Raw genomic sequence first — 9,358 nt, 5'->3', positions numbered from 1 at the left:
GGGCGCGGCCGTCCCTGCGGCAGTCTCCCCGCGGCGGTGCGGAGGGTCTCCGGCGCTCCCCCGGGAAAACCGCGTGTCCCGGGGCCGGGAAGCGGCACCCGCGCTGCTGGGTGAGTTTCTCCTGAGCCCGCACGGCCTGGTTTCCCGAAAAATCAAAATTGCCGATTCCCGGGGGTGCGTGCCCCCTGCGCGGTAGCGAGTAAGAGGCTCCTCAGCGGAATAAGCGGACGGTGTCCGCAGCAATAAGCGAACTTCTGTCAGATCTGCACGGTAAATGAGCTGGGGGAAAAAAAAATAGAGGAAAACTTGTATAACTCTCTTCTCGTAGTCCATAATGGCATCTATTGAATTCTTAAGTTATATAATTATCTAGTAAGTGCCAAGCTATGCATTGCCAATAGCATATTTCCTAAATTTGTGTGTCTGGGAGAAATTATATTGAAAATCCCACATTTGTCGAAAAGGTGTTTTGTTTTTCCTCCTCCTTGGCTTTAAACCAAGCTAATGCTGGTTTCAATAAATCTGTTTTTCAGTAATTAGCGTGTAATGCTTGGTATATCAGTGAGTGTGTTTGGAGAAAATGCTTCTGAGCTTTTCTGTGTGTAATGCAAACATTGCGCTGTATGGAGGTGTGGAAGGTAGGTCTGAGCTCATCATGGGTACACTTGTGTGGGGGGAGAAGACTGAACGCTGGATTCTTACGGGCTGCTCGTGAAGCCTCTGTGGAGCATGTGGATGAGGGGGAGCGCGGTGGCTTCAGTTACGCAGGTACAGTGCCGGCACCCTAAAGTAAAAGGTTTTTCTTTGAGATTAACAGGTCTGTGTTCACCACCTAGTTTTTAGATTAAGGTGATGGGCTGGCTCCTAACTGAGCCTTGAAACACAGGTGCATCTTAGAAGAGGAGGTTCTTGTCCCTGTATGGTCAGTTCAGTCTTTTCTTGGATATGTAAACTGAACTCTGATATGCTTAGGTACCACCCTGACAAAGGTGAAATTATGGTGAGATCTGCAAGTCTTGGGCTTTAAAGTGCCCCGCATGTATTGTTGTTGCCACCTCATTTAACCACCCAAACATCTCCAAAAAAATAAAAATCATTGTCTGGCAGCTCCAGCTGTGACATTTCTAGCACGCTCTTTTGCTGATTAACTGAGAGATGATCTGTTTAAAAACTATTCTCTGGCAGGAGTTACTGATTGTATCTAAGTATTATGAACTGAATATTATGCCAGTTTTGTTCTGGATTGATAAGGGGGAAAATACTATTTCTTATATCTGCCTGTATAGCACTGTCCAGTTAATTTTCTTCAAGGTAGTTGTGGATACGATTACTTAGTCTGTCCCTGTTGCATATTACTCTTGTTTTATAGAATAAATCCGATATACCTATTACTTGCTTATTTTGATACCTAAAGCTAATCACCAACCATGCAATATATTAAATATCCTATTTCTTTACTCGAGACAGGTCCTAAATTTTAAATTGCTTTTACATGTCTGATACTCATCTACTTGTTGGAAACCTTTGGAGACTCATGGGAGTGTTGAGTCTTGTTTACACTGAACTATCTTGCTTCATTTTCTGTTTTGTATGTTGATTTGTTTGGTATCTGTGCCTGCTAGACTTGTGCTCTTTGTCATATATAAGACCTTATACCCAGCTTTTGTCAGGCTTAGAGGTATGTCAAGCATTTTTAAAAGAAGTAGCTCAGTGAAAGTAAATCCAGCAACCTGTTGTACTGTAAACAACCATAATTAATTCATTGTGCAAATATCCCCTCATTCTGCTAATATTAAATCGTCATTGTGAAAGACTTCAAATACCAAGGAATAGTTGCATCAGAACTTGGAAATGGGTTTTGGAATTAAATTTGGGGGGTTTTGTGTGTGGTTTTTTTTTTTTGCCTTCATCTGTAAGATTGTTTCTTTTTTCTCCTGCTCTGTGTGATGAGATTTTTTTTTTTTGTCTGCCTTCCCTCCTCCCCTGTTCAGTGTTTGAAGTCAACAGTAGAGGTGTTTGTCAGGCTGTATACATTGTTAAGTGTTTCAAGTATGCTGTGCATCTGTGGACTACCATATTAATGCTTTCTAACGCTCTGTTCCTGGTATAATGGAATTTTGGCTATGTGAGTCTCCAGTTACTCATTTGCTTCCCCCATGTAGAAACCTGTCACTTTGCAAATGATCTAGGATGCTTCCCTGTTCTTTTTCAGAGAAGAGAATCTCTCAAGAGAAAGAATGAAAAGAGCTCAAATTACTTATCTAAGTAAAATGAAGATCCAGAGCGAGGTGGTATGATTGCTGTCTGTAAATGCGTGAGGGACCTGAACATCCAGAAGGAAGGAAGTTATTTAGGCCCAAAGGCAATGTTGGCACAAAATCAAACGCATACAGATTGGCCATTAGTAGTTGTACATTGGAATTTGGAAACTTTCTAGCTGTCGGAGGTGGAAGGTTCTGTAACACATTCTGACAGCTATTTGACCCTCAGAATCTCTTGCTAGTTTTAAAATGTTGAAGCTTAATACTTTTAGGAATGAGTACATATGATACTTTGGTGTCCTGGCAGAAAGGAAGGGGAAAGGGAGGAAATGCAAGAAGGGACTGGATGATTCAGGATGTCCTGCTTTCCATTCCTGTCTTGTCCTCTGTCTTCATCCTTATTTGGCAATGGGAACTCATTGACTACAGTAAGAAAAAGTTTATAGTGTGAGGTGTAGGGCTTTAAGAAGTATGTGTGCAAGGCTTGGTTCTCACTTGCATGACTCTTCTCCCCCCTGTGAATCCACACCCTTCACTGGCAAGATAGTATAAAGGAGAATTAGGGTACTTGCAATTTAAAGATGTGTATACTGAATATTTTAATGAAAATTTCACAATGTTTTTCTCTTGAAAGCAGTTTTTCTTATTTGTAGCTTGTTATTTGTAACGATTACTTTAGTTATTTGTACAGGATGTTGTGGTTCTTTCTGGGGCCTTCCAAATCTCTAGGTACCCTGCTGGACAATAGAGACAACTTAATAAAAGATTTTCCTATGCTGTGAGCTTCACTTCTGGTTTTGACACTTCCTGCCGAGAAGCGGTTACACAGAGAGAGTTGAACCTGTGCTGCTGTTCTTGAGCTCCGTGTTGCTTCAGATCATCGGAATGAAACCAAGAGGACATTGGCCAGCTGCAAGTTTAATTTCATTCTGGTATTTTTGGAACTGCACAGTTATACCTGTGCAAAGATTTTTGCAGAGAAGACAGGGAAAAAAAACCCCAAACAAACCTGAAAGAAAATCAGTAAAAGGAATACTTACCTTTGACTGAACGTGCTGGCATAGTTTACTGTCTTAATAGCCAAAAGAAACAAGACCAAAATCTCCACTTTGTTCCTTTCAAATTTCTGACTCCCTCTGAATATCTGACAGTTGTTACCCAATTTCTGTGTTTCTCTAAATCCAAACTAGACCCAGAACATGAAGCCGAAGCTCTGCAAAGAAGCAGGAGGGTGGGTTTCAAGATAATGCCACTTTCTGTATTGATTGCAATAAGTTTTTTGTTCACGTGAAAAGAAAGTTGCTTCATGTCATTCTTTAATTGCCTCTTTACAGAAAAAAAAAAAAGTAAGCAGAGGGAAGGGTCATATTCATAATGAGAAAGTTAATTTGGTATAAAATGCTAGTGAAGACAAGGTACAACTAGTTTGTAGCTTGTGGTAGGTAGTCTCCTAAATGCCAGGTAAGGCATGCATGGGGCTATGTACAGACTGTGCTGACACGGAAGTTCCACTGTCTTGTCTCAAATAGGATTTTGTATTGAGGTACATATTTTAGGTGTTTGGGTCTTTTGTTTGTTGTTTTAAACTATGACACCCTGGATGAAAACAACATTGCACAGCTGCCTAATGGTCCTCTCACCTGGCAGAACAGAATATGGGCGACTTATTGTTCCCCAACTTTGTTTTCTGCTAATGGCTTGTTGCTGAATACCTAAACAGCTGATGCTATTAATATATTACAGGCATGTCAAATTCTTACTGATTTTTAACTGCTTTGGCTTCTTAAAATTGATATTTGAGATCCAAGTAGACGCTTGATCATTTTTTAAAATTCAAACCAAATATCTGAACATGATTAAGTTACTCAAAGTGCTTTTGGCAGAGATGGCGCAAAATGCGAGTTCTATAGTTACAGCCTCGTAATACATTTCTTTACATTGCTACTTTTTTGATATTCATCAAAAAACTATTGTCTGTAAGTTAGACTGCGTAATGAGTCTTGAAGTGTTGTACTGATCTCAGGGAAGTGCATTAAAATTTATTAGTTCAAATGCCCGTGTCCACAAGTATATACATAGGAAAAAATTGATGAAACCTGTGCCTTGAGATCCTTGATGAGATAGAATGTCTTGGCATATAATGTAGACTATACTCACAGCCTTTTTTTAAAATGCTTACTTGAAAAAGTGAAATAAATAGTCAATACAACATATTTTGTCACAGAGCACAACAATCCAATGAGCCACCAAATAAGCATTATAATTACTCTTTTAGTTCATTTGTCTGTCATGAAGGAGATTACTGCTGCAGTTAAGAATGTGTATTAAAGTTTCTTGTTGCTTAAAACTTCTAATTACAGAACAGTCACTTTATGATTACTTTTCTTGTATATCAGTTACATTTGGATGTCTACAGACTAACTGCTCTGAAGCCTTACTTTTTACCTTGACTGAGTAAATAAAACCTTTCCTCTCTGGTATTATAACTTGAACCTTCCAGAAGTACCTGTGTTGTTGATAGAATATAGAAATGAAAGCAATTTTTGAGTGCCACTGATTTTTTTGTGTTGTATAAGAATTCACACTGAAAAGGTAATTGGGATTGAAATGTTGTTCTCTCTTTTTTTTTTTTTTTAATCTGTTTAAGGAATTCCAAAATATACAAACTGCATATGTGTTTTAGCAACAACTGGGATCTCCCAAATCGAGCCTAAGCTATGATCTCTGCTCTGGGAAGACAGGGCCAAGCAAGTCTCGGATGTGACAAAGTGAGGCATGATTTGAGGTAGAAGGAGCAAAGTAAGCTTATATTCTTGGCAAGAAGGACTAAGGACGGTATGACAGAACACTTCTGTTTTGTATTTAATTAGATAAAGATGTAAAGAAAAAAGTAGATCAAGGAGTTTGCATTTTCCTTTAATATGCTGTAAAGAACTAGGTCTTTGAGGGGAATTTAAGATGACGTTGTCTTTGTCTTTACTGCCTTAGTAACTCTATTTCTTTAAAGGACATGGCCTGAAAGAAAGTCCAAGGACAACTGCGAGTGAAAACAGCCCATCAGACATGGAGCTGTTGGCATTGGTGGTGCTTACACCCGTGATGAGCAGTTCTGGGTTTTCTTCTAAGTCTTAACTATAGCATAGCTGGGCCTTAGAACTGCTCAAACCAAAGAGTTAATTTCATAGAAATGAATGACTGGCAAAATCCAGTCGTAGGTTGAGAACTGCAGTATTAATTAGTCAGCTTTTTCTTACTGCTTCTTGCTGTTTGTTCTGCTTAAATTGCTTTTGAGGTCATGCATTTAGGGAAGCCCCTGAATAGCTGGCATGACCTCTGAGTACAACTGCCTGTATTTGATAGGCAAAGAACTTGGGAATTATGCAAAACTGGTTTGAACTTCAATTTGTATTACAATTTGCAAAATAAATAGATGCTTAGTTGCTATGCGTCTTGCAATTTCCATGTTTTTCAATATCTTTCTCAAGGGAACTTCACTTTGGGCTTTGTAGGAATAGAAAGGCAGATTGTCTCCCATCATCTCTAGTGTGGGTTTGTTTTTTTTTTTTTGTCTTGAGTTCTTTGGTTGTTAAATTTGCATTGTAGAATGGAGTGGCATGAGGGGACCAGCAGAACCAGTAGGCTGTTTCCCAGTAGACCTTGTTCCAAGAGGATTTGTCCTCCATGGAGTAATTTTTCTTGTCGATTTCCTTGGATGTGAGTTTAGATGAAAGGGAAGGAAGATTGTCAGCATAGTTAATTTTAATGCTTGCTGGGTCACTTCTGCCTTTGTTCTGGGGGGATTTTCTTTCTTTGTTTTTAAACCCAAAAAGTCTCTGAGGAGGGGCAACCCCTTTATGGAATTCATTTGACTTCAGAGGAGCTTCTTCACATGCGTGTAGTGTTCTGGAAGATTAGGTCCTGGAAGTTTATGACTGATCTGGCTGGATTGCAGTCGCATTGAATGCGTACATGGAATTACTGCAAACTTGTAAATGTTTTTAAGAAAATTTCAGGAATTTTTCTTTTCATCTCCTACTAATGATTACCCAAGCTTACAAATACATGTGGTATGAGAGAATGCATCTTAGGCAGGCAATCCTAAATGCTAGATAATTCCAAGAAAACTGTGAGCCTTTTATTATTCACTAAATCTTCCAAATTTAGATTAAAACATATGCACTCATAGCATTCTCTTTAAATGTGTTTGAGCCGGTGCATAGTCCTTCATTGTGTTAGAAAACAGTTTAGGAGAGTTAAATAAAAACTGCGTGTGAAAGTAAATGTTGCTGTGTTCCAGTGAGATGAAGGGTAAGGGAAGTGCAGGCTGTAAATATGGATCCAGCCACTTTTGCTTTTCTGTCCCTTACAGGGCCAATTCTGTAGATGGTTACAAAGGTGTGACTTCTCAATTAAGCATGTGCAAGGTCCTGCTCCTTCTGAAGAAGTCCTCTCCTCCTTTCTGTGCCCATATCTTCGTGGTGCTTCTTTTTTTTGTATCACCTCTTACAGTGAGATGTGTGCGTTGATCTGACAGAGAACTTACCCACCAAAGAAGCCCGGATTAGTTTTCAGAGGACTCTCCTCTTGTGCTCGCAGCAGCATTGATGTAGCTACATAGTGAACTTAATCAGGGAAGTAACCTGTCTGAAAATGTGCAGTATTTCTAGTTAATTTTTAAATGGATCTGTTATGTGAATAGGTTACTTAGGAATGAATGGCTAAGGGCAGAATGAGGCAGAGCCACCTCCTTTGGCAAGAGCCCAGGCTTTTGCAGGATTAAATGACAGTATACTCAGAGCCTGAGAGGTGCCATTGAGATGCGTTGAAATTCAGTAATTACAACAATTTCTGAGTAGCACATCTTTTAATTGAGTAGTCACAGGTCTCTGTCTCGAGGATCAGATTACCTCTGAGACCTTCCAGTGTTATCTAGTAGCTGAAGAAGGCTTAAAAATGTAAAGGAATGAAAGGGACTAGGTAAACCCAATATGTAGTTGAATTATTTATTTGGCATAACAACAGTGCTACTGTTGTTAAAGTGGGCAAAGGGTCTTTGCTTTAGCACTAGCTTAAAAAAAAAAAAGAAAATTGTGAGGAATTTACATAAGTTGATGAAATACATCAGCCAGTTACACTGAGATAAATTAGTTAATATCTACTCAAGTATACAGGGGAAACATCCTGAAATGAATTGAAGAAGGAATTTTCTTTTATTTGTGGTAAATCTAGATGTTTACTTTAAGTTCTAAATTTTCCAGTAAAAAAATCCCCTCACCCCCCCAGCTTCTTGCCTGTGTTGCTCTTTTTGCAGCTGCATTTGTTCTCTGATCATTGCCCTGGGGATTGACTGGGCTTTATAAAGTGTGCGGATTTCACTGCCAAAACACAAAAATGTCTCTTTGAGGAAGCAACGTTAGTTGGCAACAGCAGTTTCTAGCCTGCTGAATTTTTGGGGAGTGGGTTCGTTCTTCCAAAGATTTTTAAAATTTTTTTTTAAAGGAAGAAATGGATTGTTTTTTTCTGAAGACTTAGTAATGCATTGCTAGAAATTAGCAATCGTATGATTTCTGATTTGATAAGTGTTCAATATGACTTAGACAAAAACTTGATTATAATTTGGAACGAATGTGTGAGGCTTTCTGCCAGTTAGTGCCCACAGGAATTGAACAACTGGGAAAGACTAATTCACTGCTCAGGATCTCTTTGCAAACATCTGTTGAGATGCCGTTGTCATCCTGAGTCTTGTCTGAACAAGAGGAGAGTGAATTCCAGCCCAACTTATACCTACTGACAGCTGAGGATGTGGTCTTTCACCTGGATTCGGTCGCCTGGCAGGCATCCAGCGGAAGGAAGAATACAGTGATGTCTGTGACTGGGTGACACATGCCAAATAATAAGAACGCAAGCAGATTATTTGGCTTTACAGGCTGAGAAGTAGGAAAGAGATATTCCAGCAGTGTGTGATTCTTTGGATGAACAAGTATCATCTTAAAAATCTACTTACAAGTTTTTAAAGCAAACCCTTGAGACTTCCTGGCAACTCTTACTTCTTTCAGTGTTGTGTTTTGTGGTTTGTTTTTTTTTTTACGACTCAGCATTGTTCTGTGCTTTTCTAGAATTTTTTTCAACATGGTGGGAAGATGAGTCAGCAGACCTAATGTAGCAAATATAACAATTGCAGAATATCTTTTTTGGGGGGAGGGATATTCAACCTGGATATAGGGGTGTGTGTATTTATATGTGAATATTTCTGTATGTATTGGTATAGTGTATACATATATTTAGTAAAAATTACTGATTTCTTCCACTAAATGGTTCTACTGGCAAATGTTCTGTGTTATGCAATCCATCCATTTTAAATACAGGCAAAGATCTAAACCTTCCATCCATGGTTCTTTCTGAATTGTAGTTACAGGTTGATTCTTTTTTTTATTTTTTTTTTTTATGTTTTCACCTGCACATTCTGGCAATTTTCTTTCCCAGTCCCTGGTGTGTTAACTGCAGCTTTTGATGAAGTTTGTGCTTCTGTGCTCCTTGCTCAGCTCTTGCACAGAAGGCATCTCAGTTCTAATCCTGGCTTTTTCATGGGCCTTGTAAACTGATACTGTAACTTCATCTTTATTATTGTAGTGTCGCTCAAAGGCTGTGTATCTACCATGTAAGGGAGTCACGAAGATACTGTTACCATTAGTATTGCACATATTTATCCCTTGTTTTTATCACTAAATTTAACTCGGAGACATAAAACAGTGGAAAAGCAGGACTTATGTAAATACATGTGTTGGCTGATGATCAGAATGGTATAATTTCTGTTTATCCTCGGTGTTATGTTTTAAATACCTGGAAAAATAAGTTCCTTTTTCTGTTCATAAGGCAGTGTTAATTGCCCTGCTGCTCTTTTGTTCTGGTTGTGTGTAGTGCTGGCTAGGAAAAATCAGTGGTAGGTGCACAGATATTTATGAAGGGGAGATTGAGAACTTGGATCTCTGGTTCTGGAGACTTGGTTCTTGAATTTCTTAATTTAAGATGGCAGAGTTTATTTGTGCCAGACTTTGAATTCAATGCTACAGTAAGTCCTGAGGAAACCTTTTAACTGA

The sequence above is a fragment of the Charadrius vociferus genome, unplaced genomic scaffold (genome assembly GCF_000708025.1).
Source record: "Charadrius vociferus isolate BGI_N301 unplaced genomic scaffold, ASM70802v2 scaffold190, whole genome shotgun sequence".
Classification (NCBI taxonomy): domain Eukaryota; kingdom Metazoa; phylum Chordata; class Aves; order Charadriiformes; family Charadriidae; genus Charadrius; species Charadrius vociferus.
Note: the sequence above shows the minus strand (reverse complement) of the source record.